Source organism: Pogona vitticeps, chromosome 4, assembly GCF_051106095.1.
Source record: "Pogona vitticeps strain Pit_001003342236 chromosome 4, PviZW2.1, whole genome shotgun sequence".
NCBI lineage: Eukaryota > Metazoa > Chordata > Lepidosauria > Squamata > Agamidae > Pogona > Pogona vitticeps.
In genome coordinates, this window is record NC_135786.1 from 99,941,030 (window position 1) to 99,965,507 (window position 24,478).

General features: G+C 46.0%; 1 long non-coding RNA gene across 1 annotated transcript; it reads right to left on the minus strand.

Annotated features, from left to right (window-relative positions):
* Positions 1-12,908: 12,908 nt before the first annotated feature.
* Positions 12,909-14,033, minus strand: LOC144588658 (uncharacterized). Its single transcript, XR_013544308.1, has 2 exons — positions 13,826-14,033; positions 12,909-13,336 (listed from the first exon to the last, which is right to left on the minus strand). It is a non-coding gene; the product is annotated as an uncharacterized LOC144588658 (long non-coding RNA).
* Between the last annotated feature and the right edge of the window lie 10,445 nt (positions 14,034-24,478).

A 24,478-nucleotide genomic window follows, 5' to 3' on the forward strand; every position in this document is an offset into this window, starting at 1 on the left:
GACAGATTGCATTTGTCTTGAGTGTGAAAGGGATTGTCACTCTCAAATTGGCCTTCTCAGCCACACTAGATGCTGTTCCAAGACCTCCATTCAGAGCACGTTACCATAGTCTTTCGAGACTGAAGGATGCCTAATCAAATAACTGGAAGTATTGTATCAGGCAAAAACAAAAGAGAAATAAAAGACAAAAACAATGTGACACCTCAGATGTAAGAGTGGGTCATCCCACTGTTATGCCTGAGGAAATGGACTTGTCCATGAAAGCTCGCATAAAAATATAGCAGTTGGTCTTTAAGGTGCCACAATATTTTTGTCTTCATTATGTTTTACGTTGTTTTTGCCTGATACACTAGCACATACCAACATGGCTACCTCTTCTAAAACTACTGGAAGTATTGTGGTATTCTACACCATAGTAACTGTCAGTTTCAATGCTGTTTTAAACCTAGGTTGCTGCCAGTAGCAGAGTGATGGATCTAAGCATATTCTTTGGAGCAGATGCATTTAGCAGATGCACCTGAACCTACCGTGTTATATTACAAACTATCAAATAGCAGAGATCATTTCAAATTTCTGAAGAAATCTTTCTTTTTCTGTGGGTGAAGTAGATCAGATTACTTTACAGGCAGAAAATGGTAATATGGCAGAAACACAACTCCAGTCTAACTGCCTCTGAAAAAAAGCCCTTTATTTGCCCCAGTGGGTGAAAAGTGTACCCAGAGATGATCTAAGGCTATTCACAGGTACAATGAATTGGAAGACTTATTTAACTTACAACAGATAAACAGGGAGCAAGATCCATGAAATAAAGGCACAGTATAAAAGAAGTCAGGGGAAAAACAATGAATTTCCGACACAATACAATGCAATGATGAAATATGAGGTGTAATGTAGAACAATCTGGATTGAAGTATCAAATGAAATTATTGTTCTGCCTAATTAGCCACAGTTAGGCCTATACCCAGCCTAATCTTCCACCAGTCCTCTAATTAAAGCTTACTATTCCCAGCTGTACAGCAGTCTTTGGCCAAAAGACTGAGAAAGGATGACATATAGTTACCCATTTCAAGGAACAAATTCCTGGAGACCCAAGAGAATGTGCAGGATAATTAATCCAGAAAAACTCAGATGTTTAAATGAGAAGGGAAAATGTAAAAGAATGTAGTGAACTCACTGATATGTGTGTCTCTGTATGAGGAATAAACAAAAGAAGACAGAAAGGGAAGTGTAGAATCTTTCTGAAAAAGTAAGCTGACCCATTGTGAAAACTGAAGCTTCTCTCAAAATTAAGGCAAACTGAGGCCTAAAGGCCCAGAGCAGTCAACATCTGCAGAAGTTAACATTACATGAGAGAAAGTGAACTGAAAAGCATCTGCATGTGAACGTGAATGTGAATTGGTATGACTCTGAGTCCTCCTCTCCCAAGCACTTTTTTTGGCCATTTATGCCCTTAAGTTTTCTACATTCTCTTTGGCTTCTTTACCTTCACCTCTAAAATTTACTTCTATATTGGTAGGTAGCAACTTGGAAGGAAAAAGTGCATTGCCCAACCTTTCTTTATTCTTTGAAAATAAACCATTCTAAACATTTTGCATTAAAAAAAAACACACACCAAAGACCAAACTCGACACCTTCTATCATGCTATTTATTCCAGTTAGTTCTCCATATGTTCCAAATGTTCAAACACTAATGTCTTCATCTCTTTATATCATATTTCATTTCTATTTTCCCAAGGGGGTAGTCAAGATGTTCATAATTTTTCATGTACATTCTGGACCCATACTGCAGTTCCGGTGGTCTGCACCACACCAAACACTACAGCTGAATTCAGGTCTGTAGCCCTGCTCCGATGTTATCTAAGTGTGTTATATATCTGAGTGGCAGAGGATGCCCTAGCCCAAATCCTTCCATTGCCTTTTCTGCCAATCTAGTCCAAATCAGAGAGGCTCAGCTACCCATGGAGGCTGGTTTCATGAAGTTTCAAGGTCTGTAACAGCAGCTAGAGAGAAGAGCAAAATTCAAGGAGATTCTCCAGACACTTTGTCTGCAAGACATGGATTTTGAACCACAAAACTCATACTGAAATAAATCTGTTAGTCTTTAAAATGTCACACTAACTTTCGTTCCCTCCTTTCCCCCAGTTCTTCCCCTTTAATTCTGCCACATTCTCAGACAGAGGAACATGGCTACCTCTATCGAAATTGCTACAGATATAAGAGATGCCACTCAGGTAATCAGTGCTATTAAAAACTGATGCGGGGGAGGATGGGCATCCGTGAAAAGCATCACCAGAGGCTGTGTACTCCTGTTTGCCTGTTCTCCTTCCTTCTTTCTATTCTTCCTTGCTTGCTTGCTTTGCACTGTCAATTTACTCAACTCTTTAATGTGGTTCCCTGTCACCATTTTATCCGCAAAAGAACCGTGTAAAATAGATTTGGCCAAGGGTACTGAATGGCTGAGTGATGCCAAGTAATTTTTTGTGACTAAGCAGGGATCTGAAGCTGTCCCAAGTCCAGTATTTTACTCATTACACTGCAGAGGCTTCCTCAGATAAATGGTTATTGTTGAAATGATGGCAAGGATGAAATGTATTGACCAGAATCCAATGGACCATTCAGGCTTGTACTGTATAAATTTTGGTGGCAAATTGCAGCTGATAAATGAGGTGCCGTTAGTGTTCCTGGATGTCCACTCATCTACATAATCTGGTACACACCAAAGCAGAAAGCCAAAACCTTCTTAATTAGTGTTAATTTGCCACCACATTTTAAGTGATTTCACTTATGTGTGTTTTATGCTGTCAAATCAACTATTAGGCTCGGACTACATGGTCAAATACTGTGGTTAGCTCCTCTTATAAAATGGGTGAACTTTTTAGTGAATGCACGATGTAAAGGCTGATTCAAATAGGTCTAGGCTCTTTTGCTCCCAAACTGGCTTTTTCTCTCTACTGTCGGGGGGTGGGGTGGGGCTCTACTTTTTCAAGCTGGAATGATTCAAACTGGTTAGTTGTGATACTGTGAAACAGTTGTGAACCAACCAAACAAACAGTGGTCTCCTGAATCAAAGCACGGCCCCTGTGTGAGCGCTGACTGACTTCAAACTCAATGCAGGCTGTGAATTAAATCACAACAAATAATTAAACCACAGCAAATTGCTCAGATTTGGCTTTGCAGTGTAGTCGCACCCTGAATTATAGAAATTCTAACTGGGTTTTCCAGGTCATTGAGATAGTTAAGGAATGGTTTTACCAATTCCACCTCCACCAGATGAGTTTCCATGGCTGAGCGGGGATTCAGATTCAGGTCTCCTGAGCCCTAATTCATCACACTATGCACTACCCCACATTTGGTATCCTGTTGCTTGCACTCATTTCCTCAGCTGCCTCCCACTTTCCTAATGGCTATTATGAATGTGGGTGCTCGGTAAAGGAGAATGGTTGCTTTGAAGCAGAGATACAAATCTTTACTTATCTGAAAGCACAAGCGGAGTGGGGATCAGAAGTTGTCTTCCTGCTGGGTAAGATGAGTTACTTTTAATGTGCAAAGGATTTTGTACATTTTGGCTTATGGCTCTGAACTATCTGCAGAAGCGTTTTTGCACAAAATACCACCATTTTATTTTATTTTTTAAATGGCTAATGCTATTGATGACTACAAGTACTGATTTATTTATTTATTTATTTATTTATTTTATTTCTATCCCGCCTATCTGGACATATTAGCCCACTCTAGGCGGCTTACAATAAAAGAAACAATATAATTTTAAAACATTGCACCTAGACTAAGATAGAAATCAAAGAAAGATATAAGAAAGGAAAAATCGTCAGGAGTTTTCTGTTGGGAAAGCCTGCCTATACATCAATGTTTTTAGTTGTTTCTTAAAAATGTCCAGCGAGGGAGCCGCGCGAATCTCAGGAGGTAAGTTGTTCCAGAGACGAGGAGCCACCGCCGAGAAGGCCCGATTTCTGGTCTTCTCCTTCCGGGCCTCTCTCGGCGTTAGGCTCCTCAGCCTCACCTCCTGGGTCGCACGAGTGACACGGGTAGATCTTGGTGGGAGAAGGCGTTCCACCAAGTATCAAGGTCCTAAACCGTTTAGGGCTTTATAGGTAAGCATCAACACTTTGAAGTCGATGCGGAATCGGATGGGCAGCCAATGCAGTGCGGCTAGAGTGGGCGAGATATGTTGGAATCTTCTCACTCCACTAAGTAATCTGGCCGCAGCATTCTGCACCACCTGTAGTTTCCGCAGCAACCTCAAAGGTAGCCCCACGTAGAGCGCATTACAGTGGTCTAATCTTGAGATTACGAGCGCATGCACCAAGGTAGTAAGCGCCCCCACATCAAGGTAGGGTCGCAGCTGGGCTATCTGCCTGAGATGGAAAAAAGCGGTACGGACCACAGACACCACCTGAGATTCCATAGTGAGCGCCGGGTCCAGATGGATCCCCAAGCTGCGGACCCCATCCCTGGCGGGCAGAGTCACACCCCCAAAAGTGAGGGAGTTTCCCAAGTCCCCAACTGTGGGAGCGCCTACCCTCAGTACCTCCGTCTTGTCCGGGTTCAGCCTCAGCCCGTTCTCCTGCATCCATTCCAATACGGTCCCCAGGCAACGCTGAAGGGACAGAACGGCATCTCCTGCAGTTGGAAAAAAGGAGATGTAGAGCTGCGTGTCATCCGCATATTGATGGCACATTGCTCCACACCCCCTGATGACCCGCCCCAGCGGCCTCATATAGATGTTAAACAGCATTGGGGAGATGATCGACCCCTGTGGGACCCCACAATTGAGGCTCCACGGGGCCGAGACATTCTCCCCAAGCTGTACTCTCTGGGGGCGGTCCTCCAAGAAGGAACGGAGCCAGGCGAAAGCCTGGCCACCTATTCCCAACTCAGTGAGCCTCCCCAGGAGGATACCGTGGTCAATGGTATCAAAGGCCGCTGAGATATCGAGGAGGACCAGCAGAGACATTTTGCCCCTGTCGGCCTCCCTCAATAGGTCATCACACAGGGCGACCAATGCCGTTTCTGTTCCGTGGCGCGGCCTGAAGCCCGACTGGAATGGATCCAGGGCATCTGTTTCATCCAGGAACGCCTGAAGCTGATTGGCCACCACCCTCTTGACTACCTTGCTTAAGAAAGAAACATTGGCGACGGGCCTATAATTGCCAATTTCGTCCGCCGCCAAACTAGGTTTCTTTCTAATGGGCCTAATGAGTGTTTCCTTGAGGGCAGAGGGAAATCTGCCCTCAAGGAAAGACCGATTAATTATTACAGTAGCCCATTCCGTTGTTGAAGGCCTGGCTGCTTTGATTAGCCAGGCCGGGCAAGGATCCAAGGAGGAGGTGGTGGCACGACAGCGGTCAAGCGTCCTGGCGACAGTATCGGACAAAACAGGCTGAAAGGTATCAAAAATCACCGGACAAGACGGAGCGCTGGACATCTCAACTCGACTCACTGTATTCAAAAAAGGAGCGAGGTCCCGGCGGATGGCCTCCACTTTAGATTTAAAAAATGCTGCAAATTGGTCCGGTGTAAAACTAGGGGGAGGCCTATCACCCGGGCCAATTCCGGATAGGTCGCGTACTATACAGAATAATTCCGCCTGCTGGTTAGACGCCTCGCTTATCCGGTTAGCGAGGTAAGTTCGACTGGCAGCCTTTACCTTAGCCTGGTAAAGGTTAGTAGCGACCTTAACAGCTATACGATTGAAACCCGTCGGGTCCTTTCTCCATTTGCGCTCTAGCCATCTCCTGACCCGCTTCGACGCCCGGAGATCCTGGTTAAACCAGGGCGCCGGGCGATCTCTGCGGCGGAGAGGGCGTTTAGGCGCGATCGTGTCTACGGCACTAGCCGCGGCGGTGAACCAGCCGTCAACCAGTGCCTCGACAGGAGCGCCAGCCAGGTCAGCCGTAACTCCTCTCATGGCATCCTGGAATCCAATCGGATCCAGTAGCCTTCGAGGGCGGACCATGACAATAGGTCCCTGCTCCCTGCGAGGGGGGAGAGCCATCTTGGTGAAACATTTTATTAGGTGGTGATCCGACCATGACAAGGGAACCGACTCAAGGTCAGTCACCATCGGACCACTCTCACTCCCGTTGGTGGAAAAAACCAGGTCTAGTGTGTGGCCGCCCACGTGTGTAGGGCCATTGACATGCTGGGACATGTTCAAGAAGGCCATGGTCTCCAGGAACTCAAGAGCTGGTCCGGAAGCCTCTGCCCCCGCATGCATGTTGAAGTCCCCCAGGACCAATAGTCTCGGGGAACCCAGCAATGCCGCGGAGACAAAGTCCACCAGCTCCGGAAGGGAAATGGCTGGGTCGCGGGGAGCACGGTAACCCAGCAAGATCCCAATTCCGTCCCTAGCCCCAATCCACACGTGGAGAGCCTCAAGACCCGGCTTTACCACCGAGGAGCGCCTAACTACCTCTAGGGTAGACTTGTAAACGATAGCTACTCCCCCCCGTCCCTCTAGTCTACCCTGGTGTTGGACAGCATAACCGGGCGGGCAAATGAGGGCTGGGGGGGACCCCCCTCTCCGCCAATCCATGTTTCGGTTATGCAAGCCAGGTCTGCATCTTCCTCCAGAATAAGATCGTAAATTAGCTGGGTTTTATTAGATACAGACCTGGCATTCAACAACACCAGGCGTAGAGTAGAGGGCTGGCTGGTCTGGCTACCTCGGTACTGGGGGTTGGTCTCCGTCTCAGAACAAGGAACAGCCTTTAAACATCTGTTCATAGTTCTTCTAACACGAGTAGGGACGGAGCCAAAGCCATATCGCCCTCTACCCGTAATCACAGAGATGTTTTGTGGCCCCTCGCTGGGAAGGCAGGCCCTCCATTCCATGACGAAAGGAAAAATAGAAGAAAAGGAAAGAGAAAAACTAATAACTTAATACAATTTAACAAATCAAAATTTTTACAATACAAAGACTAACTAAATACACCATTAAAAAAAAAAAACACATATAACAACAATCAAACTTAGTAATAATTAAAGTAAAATGAAATAAAATAATCAAAAATAATACAATAAAATGGGGGAAAAAATACTAATGACAGAATAACACAGTTATCCCCCACATGTGCTCGAAGATTGCACTCTTCTACCCTGTAGCCTTGTCGTTGGACTCAATGGTGGGGCTAATTTATAGTTCTTACTCATGGGGAGAGGCTCACAGATCTTGGTTGTTAGTTCTGAGCCCACGTTGATATTAGTTCCGAGCCTGGGCAAAAGCGTCAAAAGCCAAGATGGTAAAGGCTTAGTCCCTGCCGTTCCCAACTTTGGAAAGTCAATTTGGGGAACACCTTTGTTAGATAAGAAACAGCAACAAGCAGGGTAACCGAAAACAGAGGAAAGGGCCGCCAACATGACGCCGGCTCGCAGGAGCTCCGGCGTCCTGGCGATCCCGCAGTTCCCCCAGGCTCCCAGGACAACGTTACGCTCTCCTGGCTCTGGTCGGCTCCGATCCCCCCGCTCCATCCACTCGTCGGGGATCCCGCCGGCCTCCGGTCACCAATCAATCAGTCCCCCGCAAGGAAACTACACCAAATCCTCCAGGGCCAAGCAGGGCTGCTCAAAGAACCTCCAGCCACGGACCGCTTGTTACATAACAGCACTGATGTTACCTGTCTGTCATGGGTTTGGAGGGAAAGTTCCATCCTATGGGGAGTGGAAGGCGGGACATCAGGAGGAGGGGCTGTACTGTATAAATATGTGATGCCTGTGTGGTGAAGAGGAGATGCTGAGACAGACTGTGAGACACTGGGTTGGGACGAAGCAGCAGCTGGGGAAGAAGAAGCTGTTGTGGGAGTCTGGGTGTCTGACAGGGTACTACTGTGTGTCAGAGTACCAACCTGATAAGTTCAGGTGTCTGTGGGTTAGCCAGAACTGATGGGTTCAGGGTCTGTGCTTTAAGTTAAAGGTTCTAGGTGAACCAAACTGTATGCTGGTGTGTGTGAAAATAAGCCACGTTACTTTATTTTATTCACCTGATTGCTTATTTTTCCCTGTGTGTATTTAAAATAAACTTTATTCTTTTTGTTGTTTAAAAATCCATCCCTGGTCTGTGTGACTTATTATAGGGAATGGTTGGTGGCAGCTTAGTAACTGTGTGATAGATCCCAGTAGGTCTGGGTTTGTCACATTGATTGGTGTCCAGCGTGTGGGATACGACTGGTCCAGTTGTCCAGCGGTCCAGCAAAGCCTTGGCAAGTGTGCCCAGAGCAAGGGGGGTCTAGTCAGGGACAGTCTGAGGCGCGTAGGTAATCTTCTAGGTGTACCTCACGGGGAGGTGCACTAGTAGAAGAACGTGCCAACTGGGGAGACTTAGATTAAGGTGCTCTGAGGCAGCCTGATTTTGGCGGGAAAACGCTGAGGCAAAACTGCGTAGCAACAGTGAGCTAGCTTGCCAGCTGAGAGGCCCAGCAGAGGGGGGTAGGCTCTGACTCGATACTGTTGCAAATTTAGTGCTGAAGAACAGCAGCAATCTCTAGGAGAGCTGGTTCTGAGGCAAGAAGGAAAAAAGTGGTCGTTTTATTTTGAGGCTTGACTTTTTAAAGCAGCCTGTTCTGAGGGGGGATTATGCCCTTGACTCGAAGCCAGATAGCAGACATGAGTGAAGTGAAAGACCCCCAGATTGACCAAGGTTCTGAGGAGGAATTTGGCTCAGTGCAAGGTGACAGCACAGGAGAGCAAGACCCAGAACTCAGAAAATTGCTCCTAGCCCAACAGCATGAACTGAGGGTGAGGGAAATGGAAATCAGAAGAAAAGAAAGAGCTGAAATCTGTCAGGCAGAGGCAGATGCCAAGAAAAGGGGAATGGCCATGAGGATAAAAGAGATGGAACTGAAACACCAAATTAGACTGGTACAATTGGAATTGAAGTTCCTAAATAAGTTTATTAACAATTTATCAGTGGAAGAAATGTCAAAGAAGGAAAAGTATGAGGCTCAGGTCAGACAAAGTGAGCAAGATCTTGAAAAATATACTCAGCAAAAAGACATTAAATTAAAAGAAATCAGAGATAAGACTGAAGAAAAAGTAAAAGAGATAAAAGCTAGGGCTGAGGAAGAAATTTTACAGATCAGGGCTGAGTTTGAGGCCAAGCAAAAGGAGCTGGATTTGAGAATAAAAGGGAAAAGCCAGCAAGGGGGAGGGGCCCATGGTGAAGGGAAGCCCTCAGACATGAAACCAAGACCTCAGAATTTGGAGGGAAAACCAAAACAAGAGGAGAGAGAATCAAAATACACCAGAAAATGCTATTTCTGTCAGGGAAAGGGTCATCTAATCTCAGAGTGTGAGAAATTGAAGCAGCTAAAAGGAATGGTGCCTCAGAATTCTAGTGGGACCAAGCCAAAAGCTGTGTTCTGTGTCCAGAAAGAGCAAGGCTCAGTGTCACAGAGGGAGCCTGTTGCCATGGCTACTCAGTCTGGAACAGCTACCTATGCTGAGCAGGCTGAGGAAAATGGTCCTCTTGTGGAGGTAAAGCGCTGCTTGCTGATAAAAACAGATTCTCAGTTGTTTGAGACAGCAGGGGTGGACGTAGGAATACTTGACCGTCAGTATAGGGGGCTGCGGGACACTTGTTCCCAGGTAACCCTGTGCCATCCAGATATTATTCCTCGGGAGTTTATAATCCCAAATGAGAGCATAAAGGTAGCAGGTATTGAGGGGCAGGTAATCTCTCTGCCAGTAGCAGAGGTACCTGTCAACTTTCAAGGCTGGAGGGGAGATTGGCGGCTAGCGATTTCATCGACTCTGCCAGCAGCCGTGCTCGTGGGAAATGACCTGGCTGAACATGTGAAACGGGTGCTAGTGATTACACGCTCACAAGCCACCACGGGGACAGTTCAGGGGGGTAATGATGAGCCAGAGACGGAAGCAGAGGGGAGTTCAGAAGCTGTGGTGGAAACCTTAACCACAGACAGCAGATTTGGACAGGAGCAAAAGGCAGACGCCACTCTCCAAAAGTGTTTTGAACAGGTGACTGACGCCCAGCTAACACCTGAAACCCCAGTGAGATTTCTGGAGAAAAAGGGGATTTTATATAGAGAGACCCTGAGGAATATCTCAAAAGGGGGAGATGGGATCAGAAGTCAGCTGGTGGTACCTGAAAAGTATCGCCCCATGATCTTACAAAGGGGTCACTCTGACATGTTTGCTGCACACTTAGGGGTGAAAGGGCCCCTTGATTTGATCAAACAAAATTGGGAGCAGATCACCCAGGATGACCCACAAGACGTTGTGACATACATAGACACCTTGATGAATGACCTAAGGAGAAATCTAGAGCTGGCAGCAGAAAACCTGCAAGCTCAGAAGGTCAGACAGAAAACATGGTATGACCACAAAGCTAGAGAGAGGCACTTTGACCCAGGGGAGGAAGTGCTTTGGCTTAGGCCCTGCAGAGAGAATAAACTGCAGCTCAAATGGGCAGGACCATATAGGGTCATTTCCAAGATGTCAGACCTGAACTACCTAATAGAGCAGGAGGAGAACCAAGCAAGGAGGGTGGTTCATGTGAATGCCCTAAAACCCTACTACAGAGGGGAACAGAGGGTTCTATTTGCTATAAAAGCAGCTGAGAGTGAGGAAGCTGAATTACCCTTCTGGGAGGGTAGAGGGGAAGTAAAATACAACCCAGAGGAGGTAAAGATCAGTCCTGCACTCACCCAAGACCAGCAGCAAGAACTAAAAATGCTGCTTAGTAAATATCAACAGGTGTTTTCCAACAAGCCGGGGATAGTGAAGGGAGTGATGCATCGGATCCACACAGGGGATGCACCCCCGCAGGCAGTATCCCCATACCGAGTAACGGGACCCTATAGGGACAAGGTGCGGAAGGAGCTGGACGAGATGCTGAGGGAGAACATAATCGTCCCCTCTTCTAGTCCTTGGTCCTCTCCGATAGTCCTTGTGGACAAGCCTGATGGGAGCATTAGGTTTTGTGTTGATTACAGGAAATTAAACCGTGTAACCACTCCTGATGCCTACCCAATGCCCAGGCTAGACAACCTGATTGAAACCATAGGGGGTTGTCGGTTCATCTCATCATTGGACCTGGTAAAGGGATATTGGCAATTAAGAATTGATCCCAGGGATCAAGAAAAGACTGCCTTTTGCAGCCCTTTTGGTCTCTATGAGTTTCGAGTCCTGAGCTTTGGTCTCAGAAATGCACCAGCCACATTCCAAAGGCTGATGGACCAGACCTTGGCAGGGCTCAGTGACTTTACAGTGGCCTACATTGATGACATAGGGATCTTCAGTAATACCTGGGAAGATCACCTGATACACCTGGAGTTAGTGCTGCAGAGGTTAAGTGCAGCAGGGCTAACAGTAAAGGCCAGCAAGTGTCAGCTGGGTAGCCCAGAAATAAAATACTTAGGTCACATGGTAGGGGGAGGAATGATAAAACCCCTGGAGGCCAAAATAGAAGCTGTTCGAGATTGGCCTAGACCCACCACCAAGAGAAAAGTCAAATCATTTCTTGGGTTGGTGGGCTACTACAGAAAGTTCATCCCGAGGTTTAGCGAGATTGCGGCTCCGCTGACCGATCTGACGAGGAAGAAGACTGATGACCGCATCCCGTGGACCAGCGACTGTGAGGCGGCGTTCCAGAGGTTGAAGGAGGCGTTAATCAACTATCCTGTCCTGCGTGCTCCAGACTTCGACCGGGAGTTCATCATCTACACCGATGCGTCTAACAGCGGGGTAGGAGCAGTTCTGTGCCAGGAGGATGAGAATGGTGACCAGCATCCAGTGTCCTACCTGAGTAGGAAACTTCAAAAAGGTGAGAGACATTTAGCAACCGTGGAGAAGGAGTGTTTGGCCATAGTCTACGCGATCCAGAAGGCCAAGCCTTACATCTGGGGAAGACATTTTATTCTGTGTACTGACCATTCACCATTGCAATGGTTAAAGACAATGAAAACCCACAATAGCAAACTTATGAGGTGGGCTTTGAACTTACAGGACTATGACTTTGAAGTGAAGGTGGTCAGAGGGTCAGTGAACTGTGTTGCTGACGCCTTATCAAGAAGACCTGAAGACTGAAGACGGCGAAAGAACATGGACTATATGTATATAATGAAGACAAAAAGTTAAAATGTACCTGGTTTTAAATTGGTTTGTATTAATAAAGGTAAAATTGATGTAATGCATATGGTAAATGTTTGAAATGCCTATTTGCTATGTTTAACTTGGAGTGTAAGTATATGTAAGTATTATAGGGTATGTATAACTGTTGTTGTATGTTTTATACAGGTTGTTTTTTTGGTGAAAAGCACCTTAGCTTTCCCCCTACAAAACAACTTATAAAGAGGGGAGGTGTTACATAACAGCACTGATGTTACCTGTCTGTCATGGGTTTGGAGGGAAAGTTCCATCCTATGGGGAGTGGAAGGCGGGACATCAGGAGGAGGGGCTGTACTGTATAAATATGTGATGCCTGTGTGGTGAAGAGGAGATGCTGAGACAGACTGTGAGACACTGGGTTGGGACGAAGCAGCAGCTGGGGAAGAAGAAGCTGTTGTGGGAGTCTGGGTGTCTGACAGGGTACTACTGTGTGTCAGAGTACCAACCTGATAAGTTCAGGTGTCTGTGGGTTAGCCAGAACTGATGGGTTCAGGGTCTGTGCTTTAAGTTAAAGGTTCTAGGTGAACCAAACTGTATGCTGGTGTGTGTGAAAATAAGCCACGTTACTTTATTTTATTCACCTGATTGCTTATTTTTCCCTGTGTGTATTTAAAATAAACTTTATTCTTTTTGTTGTTTAAAAATCCATCCCTGGTCTGTGTGACTTATTATAGGGAATGGTTGGTGGCAGCTTAGTAACTGTGTGATAGATCCCAGTAGGTCTGGGTTTGTCACACCGCTGTATTCAGGGCTCGGACTCCACTTGACTCCGTTCGCTCCAGTCACTCCCCAAGACCAGCCCCGTCGGGGAGAACAGCAGGACCTCCTGGCTCCCGGACCCCCCAGCAACAAGCTGGCTGCGGACCCCCGCGACTCCACACCTCCACAGCGCGTCTCGAGCCGCAGCCGCCTCACCTCCAGGGTCCAGCCAGCCTCAGTCCCACGCTCCGCGACTCTCCGCAACTCTCCCGGTAAGTTTTAGCACCGTCGGGAGACACCGGCTCCAGGCAAACAGGGGAAAAAGAGGGGGGACAAGAAAAGAGAAGAAGAAAAAAAAAAAGAAAAAGAAAGTGGAAAAGAAGAGAGAAGAAGAGAGAAGAAGTCCCAAGCGGCGAGCTGGAGCGGCGAGAGAAAATGCTAGTCGCCCAGCGCCAGCGCCATCTTTCATGTTGGTCCGGTGAGGCCCTGAGAACACCTTCGGCTTAAAAGCCTTCACTCACCCTAAGCCAGGTGGCTGATGTTAGGGGGGGGTGAGGCAATCAAGAGTAGCAGGGCCTAGTCCTGGAGAACAGAGGGAGATAGAGCCAAACTCCGGATGGCAGTTGGCAACAGCCCAGCCACAGTTCTTACTGTCTCTCACCCAGTGAGATTGTGGCAGGCAGAGGATCTTCCGCTCCCCCAAAGGCAGGAATGTTGGTCCGGTGAGGCCCTGAGAACACCTTCGGCTTAAAAGCCTTCACTCACCCTAAGCCAGGTGGCTGATGTTAGGGGGGTGGTGAGGCAATCAGGAGTAGCAGGGCCTAGTCCTGGAAAACGGAGGGAGATAGAGCCAAACTCCGGATGGCAGTTGGCAACAGCCCAGCCACAGTTCTTACTGTCTCTCACCCAGTGAGATTGTGGCAGGCAGAGGATCTTCCGCTCCCCCAAAGGCAGGAATGTTGGTCCGGTGAGGCCCTGAGAACACCTTCGGCTTAAAAGCCTTCACTCACCCTAAGCCAGGTGGCTGATGTTGGGGGGGGTGAGGCAATCAGGAGTAGCAGGGCCTAGTCCTGGAAAACGGAGGGAGATAGAGCCAAACTCCGGATGGCAGTTGGCAACAGCCCAGCCACAGTTCTTACTGTCTCTCACCCAGTGAGATTGTGGCAGGCAGAGGATCTTCCGCTCCCCCAAAGGCAGGAATGTTGGTCTTATGCAGGACTGAAAAAATCTCACAGTGGCTGACCATTTTTCCACAATGGAGCATCTCAATGCGTTAAGACTCACTTTTTCATTGAGGACAAAAAAAAAAAATTGTGAGTAGTCATTACATCTTTACTCCAAAGTGTGTGTTGCCTTCAACAAGGCAAAGCCTCCTGCCATGTCATGTCTTATATATGGACATGACATCCTCTGAGTCAAAGCTGGATAGTCTTAGAAGGGGTACTATACAGTTCCTGTAAGCACGACTTAGACCCATAATTTATGTCATTTGCATTTTTATCCATAATTCTGCTCTTTTTCTATGAAGTCTCCATGACTGCATTCTTTTTTATAAATTCTTCAGAAATACAGATTCAGTGCCAAAATCCTCTGGTATAGAGAAGTATGAAATGTGCTACCAATACAAATGGGCAAAAAGCACTGGTTCATCGGTTCATGCCACTTCGTCCTTCGGATGAACTGGTGTTTGGCAGTTCCAAGCCCTCCCTCCTCTGGAGGATGCCCAGTCAAAGACAGCGCTCCAACTTCCCTGCCCTACCTCATCCAGGCACTGCCTCTGAGTGCCCTCTGGAGGAGGCAGGGCTGGGAAGTGCTGAAGACGTATTTGTCCAAAGTGTGAACCAGAACAAACTACCAAACCAATGGGTCATGCCCATCTCTAGGTATCAAGCTAATCTACAACCTACACATTCATCAGAGAGGGGCAGTTCAGATCGTTTCTGATGTCTAAATTTCTCAAACATCCCCAGTTGTATTACAACAAAAGAGTGAATTTTGAAGGTAGCAAAGAACTGGCTGAAACTCTTCTTTATATTGAGATGTAAGGAGAAAACGTCATCCTGATGTTTAAGGCTATCTTATTTAAATGGCACTGAACATCAAAATAAAACCTAACAAATTCAATGACATCAAAGCAAATTGTTTTGGAAGAACGATAGGTTTGGCTTCTCTCCTCATGCTTAACTCAGCAAATACATACTTACAAACATACATTTTTTCCCAGTAAAGAAATAATCAGTATTAAGAATAATTCCAAGAACAAAGGGCCTGAGTCAACAATAGTGGAACGGTTTAAGCCTTTGTGATAAGCAGCCGTCCTTAACTGCTATTACTAGTGTATGGAGTTTATATATGATAATAGTTTGGGCCCTCAACCTAAATATCACAAGGTTTTAACACAAAATGAGATTTCATACATAACAAGAGCATTGGCACTTTATCTTGTAGGAATTAGAGCTTGGAAAGTTATTTTTAAAAAGCAATTAAACCTAATTATTTATTCACTGATGACAATTGAAACTGTTGAATTTTAGAAGTAACTCATCTTGTTCTTGTTCTTGATTCTATGAAGTAAGAAACAGCTTCTTTTTAGTTTGTTTGGTACCAAGACTCTGGTCCATGCTACTAAATGCTTATCCACGACACCATAAACTCAGTGCCCACAACCATTTACTGATGCCCCATCCCTCAACCACTGAATGGATTTAAATGTTAGGATTACTCCATAAAATGTCCTTCATTCAGTTACAATTGTAAGGTAATGCAGTTATACCATAGTTGTCGAGGGAAAGATGCTGGTATTTTAATTAGCTATCTCCAGGTTCTCATCAGAATTAAATTGTCTAGATATTGTAAAAAAAACTCATCTGGATAGTCTGGGTAGGAGTCATGGATCTGGAGCCTTCTTCAGTTGCCCAATCATCTTTCCATGAAGGGGAGATTATGCTTCCCCTTGCTGTCATGTTTCATCACTGGCTGCAGAGTAGTGTTTTCTTCACTGTAGGGTCTCTGAGCTATTGCCCACCCGATCCTGGAATAAAGATGTGAGACAAAATTATTGGATCAAATGCAGGCCACACCTTATTGAATAGAAGCTGTCTTTATCCTCAGTAGGCCAAATATAAGGGGCCTGCTGTAGTGTGGGAAAAGGTGACAGGTAGGGGTAACCAATACCTCTTGATCATAAATTGGGTGAGTCCCCGATCCCAGGTCCTGCGGTCTACCAGACAGCAGAAACCCGGCTGACCGCTAATTAAACACCCCCAGACCTCAAGACATCTTTTCTTAATGACTGTTGGTCCGGAAGTGGCCCAGCACATCCTTCCCGCACCGGCCCTGTAATCGCACGATCCACAGAGACAGGAGGTCGGATGCGCTGTTGGCTTACCTGAAATTACAAATGGGACATACCAAAAATACCTGTTTTTCCGCACTACCCCCCAGTGTGACCGAAATATGCCACCAAATTCCCAACAACCCTTATCCAGTGTAGGATAGACAAAAAATCCCCCCATCCCAGAGCCAATCAGGATGAAGCTCAAACATTCCTATCCGCCCCCAAAATGGCGACCCAAATCACACTAGAAATAGGGAGGGTGGTTGGGTGCCTGAAAAGGAAAGAGAGAGAAATGCGGGGAAGCGCACACTTAAATGTTCGCGCCTCCCCGCCCATTAATTATGACATTACGGAGCTGTCTCGCACTCTCCAGACCGGTGGGCAAATGGCAGTGGCGCCCCATCCAGGTCGGTAAAACTGACCACCGGGCAGCTGGAACCTTCTGTAAACTCATGTTTCTAAATTGTATATGAAGATGGAGGAACTTCTGTATCACGCAGGTTTTGTCCTCATATGTTGGAAGGGGATAATGCAGTTGACATGAGAGTGCAACATACTTACAAACATACTTTTTTCCCCAGCAATAAAATAATGAATATTTAGAATAGTTCCAAGAACAATGAATATGCTGCTGCTGAGTTGAGGCTTCAGCAGTGTGGCGTGCCTTTGCCCAGCTTCCCCGGATGGATGCAAGACCATAAGGCTGTCTCGCAAGAGCAGCCTTGGGGGAGGGGGGAACATCATGGGCATATAAGGGCCGCTCCCCCCTCATTGTTTCCCCTTTCTTGCTGGCATTGCCTCGAGGAGAGTTAGCTGTTTGGTCTGATACTGGCTCTGGTGTGTAGGCTGGACCACACAGCTCTTGGCTACGGATTGGGAGGGTAGCATTGGCTCCCTCCCACGGTTTGGATGCCTTTCATTTATAGTCTTACTTAAGTTTGGAATTAATTCATTTAACCCCAAGTTCAATTGTTTACTGATTAAATAACATTAATTATTTACCGCTTCCAGATAGAGTGGTCGGGTTTAAAACAGGGGCGGAAGTGCACGCCGGTGCCTGCATTGGCTGTGCAACTGCAGGATAGGAAATACTAAATTTAAGTGCTTAGGGGGTTTGTGAATTCATTAGATAAATCTCAGCCTTGCTTAAGTTTATTTTACTTATTCAACTGGAGTTGGCTCTTTGAATATTACTACCTTTGTTAAGAGAGTGGGGGATGCATTTCCGGCGCCCGTGCTGACCATGTGGTCATGAGTAGCATGAGGTTTCCCAAATTGATTTTGGAAATCCATTGTAGCCTTTAAAGGAATAAAATATACATTAACAATAAGACTACCAGTGAATGATTCAAGAAGGGAAATTGGGAGGCAGGCCTCTTACTGGTAGTGTTTGAGAGGACATGGGTGAGAGGCTTTGGCCTTTGCATGGCGGGAGTTTTTTGCACCCTTTTCCTTACTACACCCCCACTCTCTTCCATTCCCCCCACCTTTGTTTTACTGTTGTGGTGCATTGATTGGCTGCGGTTATTTGAATAGGGATCAACGGTTGGGCGAGAGCCTGACATGGGGGGTGTAGAGTGACCCATTTTAAAGCATTAGCATATGTCCAGTTAGTTTAATTATTGTATCAGTTGGTAATTTATAACGATTTAATTTATTAATTCATTAATTGGCATTTCATATTATTTTGTATTTGTGATTCAAGCACAGGACGCATTATTAAAATTACTAAGTGAATAATTAATTGTAAAATCAAGGTCAATCAAGGCATAAGGGCAAGCAATTGACTCAGGCCCCTAAAAAAATAAAAAATAAAAATAATTTTAAAAAGAGAATAGAAGGTGAAATTAATTACTAATAACATTTTAATTAAATACTAATTATTATAGTATTAATTAATTAAAAATAAAATAAAATAAAATATTTTTAAAAAGCAAAAAATAAATAGAAGCAGAAGAAGGGAAAGGAAGTGAACAAAGCAGGAACAGTGACAATTCTATAGGTGGTTGGTCTGCATAAGGTATAGAACAGCATGGCCATTGGCTGGAAGACGTTCTGAGGAGCTATATCTTCAGATTTTAGATAGTCTCTACTGCAAAGTGATGTCACAGAAGGGCAAAGGAAATAAAAAAGGGAAGCAACCAGCCAGGAAATGCCCAATGTCACAGGTTTCACCTCCTCAGTCCTTCTCAGAAGAAGAGACATGACCCATCTGGCAAGAGCTACAAAATAAGATAGCAACTCTTGAGGCAGCATGGTCAGCTAATTCAACTGCACAAATGGCTGAGGAGCAGCCACACAGATCTGCTAGGGATACCAGAGGGCATTGTAGAGCAATGCTTAAGGCCTTAGCTGATGATTTAATTAATAGTTTTGCTGTTTTAGAGGCTAAGCAGCAATCTGAGGGTGCAATCGGACCAGAGGCAGAAGATGTGTCAGCACAAGCAGTGCACTGACATTGAGCAATCCACTCTGGTGTCAATTGGATCGGCTGTGACACTAGTGGGTAGGAATGAAGCATCAGAAGAGACTAGCCACAACACAATAAGTGGCAGGGATGAGACTACGACTTTGCCTGTATTGGGTGAGTCAACGTTTATGCACAAAACACAACATCTGCCAACATGGGCTGGGCACAGTACTGGAAATCACACACACAGGGCTCGGCAATGTTGTTTCCAGCATGGCCATGGGTAGGAGATTACCTAACTTCCACACCTGGCCCATCAGCAGCAATCCTGTTGCAACCTTATTTAGCCAGCAACCCACAATTAACTGCAGCCCCTAGTACATCTTGCCCTCACCTGGGTGCCCAGTTAAGCAGTTGGGGACATCCAGTAGTACAGCAGCCACTGACGGCCTCAATAGTTTCAGCAGCCAGTGTGGGTGTCTCGCCATACCCTTTCGTTCCAGATAACAGATACAACTCAGTACCGTTACAGGCTCTGCCATTTTGTGACAGAGCAATGCCCCCAGGAGACCATTTGACACCAGTCACAAAGGAAAAGATATAAAAGGAAAGTACGTCAATCTATTTGAGCTCCTAAATAGATATGTGGAGAAGAAGGATCTAGAGAAGGAGGATGTGAAAGATGAGAGGCATAGGTATAAAAGGCCAGATAGGACTTGGCCCAATTGGCTGCCCAGATTTTTTATATATGCGGGAGTTGTGGTAAAGGCGCAGTCCTGGCGGGCCACTGCCCTATTTCAATACTTAGATCTTATCTACCAGGCTTATGTAGATTTTGCAGGGCTGGCATGGCTTTATTATGACAAAGTGTATCGCATGAGAAGTGCTGTCCACCCCAACTTGAGGTGGGGCGAACCCTTGGTGGGTCTCTGGTTGCAGCTCATGATGCTGACCAGGCCCAATTGATGGGATAGGACCAATAAAGGGCACTTAATCAGGAAGACAGCAGTGAATGTGGCTCCCCGTGGTAACGTGGGGCAGGTGGTTCAACCTCGCCTGGTGTGTTGGGAATATAATTCAAAAGGAGCATGTTCAAAAAGCAGTGTAGGTTTAAGCATGAATGTACTGTCTGCGGAGGGCTGCACCCCAGAACCACATGCTTCAGAATGGGCGTATCAAGGCAGCCAAGAGGCCCTAGTGTCAGAAAGAAACCCAACAGCGGAGGCAGTAATCCGGTTAAAGGGCCCCAGCCCAATTAAAGTGGCAGTCCTTGAGGCATGGCTGCGGGACTACCCCAAGAAGGAAGATGCCAATTATTTGTTAGCTGGATTCGGGGATGATTTTAGGCTACCAGAAGTGGGTGAATGGAAGGCATTCTTCACGCAAAACCTCAAATCCATAAATGGTATGGAAAAGGTAGTGCAGGGAAAGATTGATAAGGAGGTGCGTGAAGCATTCCCAACACCTCCCTTGGACACCCTGAGGGTATCACCCTTAGGAATTGTCCCAAAGAAAGCACTTGGGAAATTTAGATTAATCCAGTGCTTCTCATTTCCTGAAGGAGGCTCAGTTAACGATGCCATTCCTCAGGAGCTATATACAATTTGTTATATGTCTTTCGACGAGGCAGAGGTCCGTCAATGCGGAGTTGGAGCGGAAACGGCAAAGTGTGACATTAAGTCAGCATTTAGGATTTTGCTGGTTAACCTGCTGGATTTTGATTTGTTAGGATTTCAGTTTCAAGGGTCATTTTCTATAGATAGGGCATTGCCCATGGGCTGTTCCATCTCTTGCTCAGCTTTTGAGTGATTTAGCTCCTTTGTGGAATGGAAACTTAGGTCTAGAGTACATTATAATAGTACAGTCCATTATCTCGATGATTATATTTTTTGTGGGGAACAAACTCTGGAAAGTGCAGATTCATACTGGATACTTTCCGGACAATGACAGAGGAGTTAGGCCTCCCATTAGCTGAGGAGAAGACTGAAGGGCCAGCCTTGACTCTGATGTTTTTGGGGATTGAATTAGATACAATCCATCAGACATCTAGGCTGCCACAAGAAAAACTAGATGATCTTAGAGGAGGGTAACTTCACTACGACATAAGAAAAAAGTTACCCTGTGTGAGTTGCAAAAGTTAGTGGGTCACCTAAATTTTGCATGCCGAGCCTTCTTGCGCTGGCATTGTGAGGCTATGTGGGGGCTGCATCATCCATTCCACAGAACAAGGGTCACAGTTGGTGTCAGGGAGGACTGTCTGGAGACAGTTTTTGGATCAATACAATGGTATATCCTTTTGGAGAAGCCATAGGCTGCTTAAGGCAGAGTTTCAGGTCCAGTCAGATGCAGCAGGCTCTGCTGGTTTTGGAATCTATTATAGAGGCAAGTGGTGTGCTGGCACTTGGCCAGACGAATGGCACCAGACAGGGATTATGGGGGATTTGAAAATTTCTAGAATTTTTTCCTATAGTGGGAGCATTGTGGCTCTGGGCTGAGGAATGGTCGGATTCAGTTGTACATTTCTGGTGCGATAACCAGGCAGTGGTACATATCATTAATAATCTTACCTCCCATTCAGAGAGGGTTATGGCTTTGGTGTGAGCATTTACGTTGCGGGCACAGAGGTTTAATATATTAATACAGGCCCGGCACGTTCCTGGAGTGGACAATAGTTTAGCAGATACTTTATCATGCCAACAGATGCAACAGTTCAGGGAGCTAGATCCAGGGGCCAGCAAATTCCTAGAGATTCTTCCACTGGAGGTCTGGTTAATTGGTGTGAGGATGCGGAGAGGGCGATAGGTATGGCCCTTGCAGCAAGAACAAGGAAAGGGTACTCAGCAGTGAGTAGAGAGTTCCAAACATTTTGAGAAATAGTGGGCTTGGAACACATCTGGCCAGTCCCTGTTGACCATCTACAGCAGTTTATTGTGAGCTTGAACAGACATGGCTTGGCCCCAGGAACTATTCAAGGCAAACTATCTGCCTTGGCCTTTTACGCAAAAATCAGGGGCTTTCCAGACCATTCATCAGATTTCTGTATACAGAAGATGATCGAGGGTTGGTCTAAAGAAAGAAGTAGGGTAAAAGATTTAAGAGCCCCTATATCACCCGAGCTTTTGAAAGGTATTTGCAGGCAATGGGACATTATTTGCAGGGACGAGTTCGAAGTCCGCTTATTTTGGCCAACATCTTTAATAACATTTTTAGCCCCCCTGCAGATTAGTGAAACAGTACCTTCTGGAAAAGAGGATAAATCTAGGGTAGTCCTACAATTTGCTGATATCAAGATAAAAGATAAGATGGTGCAGCTCCACATACGCCAATCTAAGGCTGACCAATGGGGTAAAGGAGCAATTGTAAAACTGGCTCAGGGTCATATTGATCTCATCTGCCCAGTCAAGGCTATGGTGGAATATTTGGAAATTAAGGGTGCAGTACTAGGTTATCTTTTCATCCATAGGGATGGGTCCCCCTTGACAAAGTACCAGTTCTGGAAATTGACAGATCTGGCACTTCAAAAGGAAGGTGTTCAAGGCCTTAGGTTTGGCACGCACTCCTTCAGAATTGGTGCTGCATCCACAGTGGCAGCCCTTGGCTATCACCTGGAGCATATTAGACAGATAGGATGTTGGTCATTGTCCTCTTATTGCAGGTACATTAGGGCACTCCCTAACGTGTAGGCAGGGGCCTATTATGCTTATGTTTTAGAGGTGTCCCATTGGTAGCAAGGCAGAGACACATTGTGATGCTGGGCCACAGTTATATTTTTTGGGCAGCGAGATACGCCGCTGCATCGCCATGGGGGAGTAACTTTTGCCTCGATGCAAGGGCTCACATTGAATGGAGAGGGCACCGTGGCATGATGTGAGACCAACTTTGTAATGCAGCTGCCATTGAATGACACCTGCCAGATGTGTTGGTGATACACCTGGGCAGCAACAATTTGGCATGGTATCCTGGGAAGGCCTTGATCCTCGATGTGATCCGTGACCTCACTTGTTTGAGGGGCACTTATCCTGCCATGCATATTGTATGGTTGATGATCATCCCTTGCCTGTTTTGGAGGGATGGGAGACAATTTTTACCCGTAAACACTGCCTGTTGGAGTGTTAACAGGGAAGTCTGCAGAGCTGTTTGCAGAAGCCTGGGATCAGTGGTCGGCCACCACAGGATCTGTCTAGATAGGTGAGAATTTTTCCAGTCAGATGACGTTCATCTGTCCGAACGAGGTTTGGATGTCTTCTTGGAAGACATCAGGGGCGGGGGGCTGCTATTGGAGCTGGATCAGCTTGATGGCGGGCATGGGACTTAGCAAGGCTAGTCCCAATGCTGTGGTGTTTAGTGCGGATTAAACAGGTATTTGAAGAGGGAAGTCAAATTGTAATAGCAGGTAATCTTAGCTCATCTGAACTCCCAGCACTGAGGATCATGCGATTACAGTGCTTGGGGGAAAAGATGCGCTGGGGACACACCCGGATCATCAGTCAGCACAGAGAGAGTGGCACGAGGTCTGGGATGGTCAAATTTGGGCTGGTAGTTTTCCCACTGTCTTCAAGAAGGGGAGAACTAAGGCCAGGCTTTAGCGCATTGGTTGTTTAGAAGGGTCATTTTAGACCCAAGTTGGAAACCTGAATCCGTACTACGGCAGGACCCCCCTTTGCCTAATGATTGATATTTGAATAATGTTGAATAAAGTGTGGCCCGTGTTTAACCCACATATTTGGTCTCACGTATTTATTCCAGGGTAAGAGGGCAAAGTGCCTGAGTTAACAATAGTGGAAGTGGAACAGTTTACACCTTTGTGATTAGCAGCCTCTCTCATGTGACATGAGATAGGGAGGTGGGAACAGGGAGCAAGCCCAACATGATTGAAACTGCAAGAAAGGGACCATCATAGAATACATAAACAAAAGGTAGAGGCTTTAGGGAGCAATACCTGTGAAGAAATAAGCTAAGGTACATTAGAAGTATCCATTCATTCATTCATTCATTCATTCATTCATTCATTCACCACCAATCTAACTGGAGGCCATTGTCGGCAGTTCACAACATAAACAATGAGCAAACATGAAAGTCTTCACAATAAAGAAGTAGGGCTATGAACTGTCCCCCAGTTCTATCCATATCTGACTAAAGGCACATAGGCTGGGACTTGCTTCTCATTGTGCCCTTTTAGAGATGGTCATACCCAGTAGTATCTGTGCCTATGTTGGTACCTCCGGGGGGAAGGGCAGAGAGTGGGAATTAGTTCTGCAAATGGAGAAACTCACTGTAAGGACAGGAAGGTTACACAGCAGTATCAGTAATATTTTTCACACAGTTATTTCCCTACTCCTGGTCTTGAGAGCACAAGAAAGAAGAAAAAGCAGGAACTCTGGCAGCAACACCACCACACCAAGAAGAAAAGAGAGAGCAAGGTGCAGGTAGGAGAGAAAACAGACTCTAATGTCCTAAAGTATAATTGTGATCTACCCACTCAAAATCCATATGAGAACATAGGCCTTCATCTGCCCACAAATGCACACCCAGTCCTAGCAGTGTAAGTAATAGTAATGAGCGGAAAGTAAAAAAGGTTCAGGAAGGCAAAGATAATATGCTACTCGAACACATGTTCCTCAGCCTGTAAGGAAAGGTCATCTAGAACAGCTGCAAGGGAATATTCAACCCAATACCCCTGTTGCAGATATTCCCCACTGCCTCAGCAGTATTCAGAAATGGTCTTATTTATTTTATTTTATGTTTAATTTATTTCTAATGTGTATCCTGCCTAACTTAGTGTGAGAACCACTCTGGGCGGTCATTAAAAAATCATAGATACCCAATCCCCAAATCCAAACCCATTCCCAAACACAATAAATAAAAAATAATCCCAAACCCGCAGAATGTAC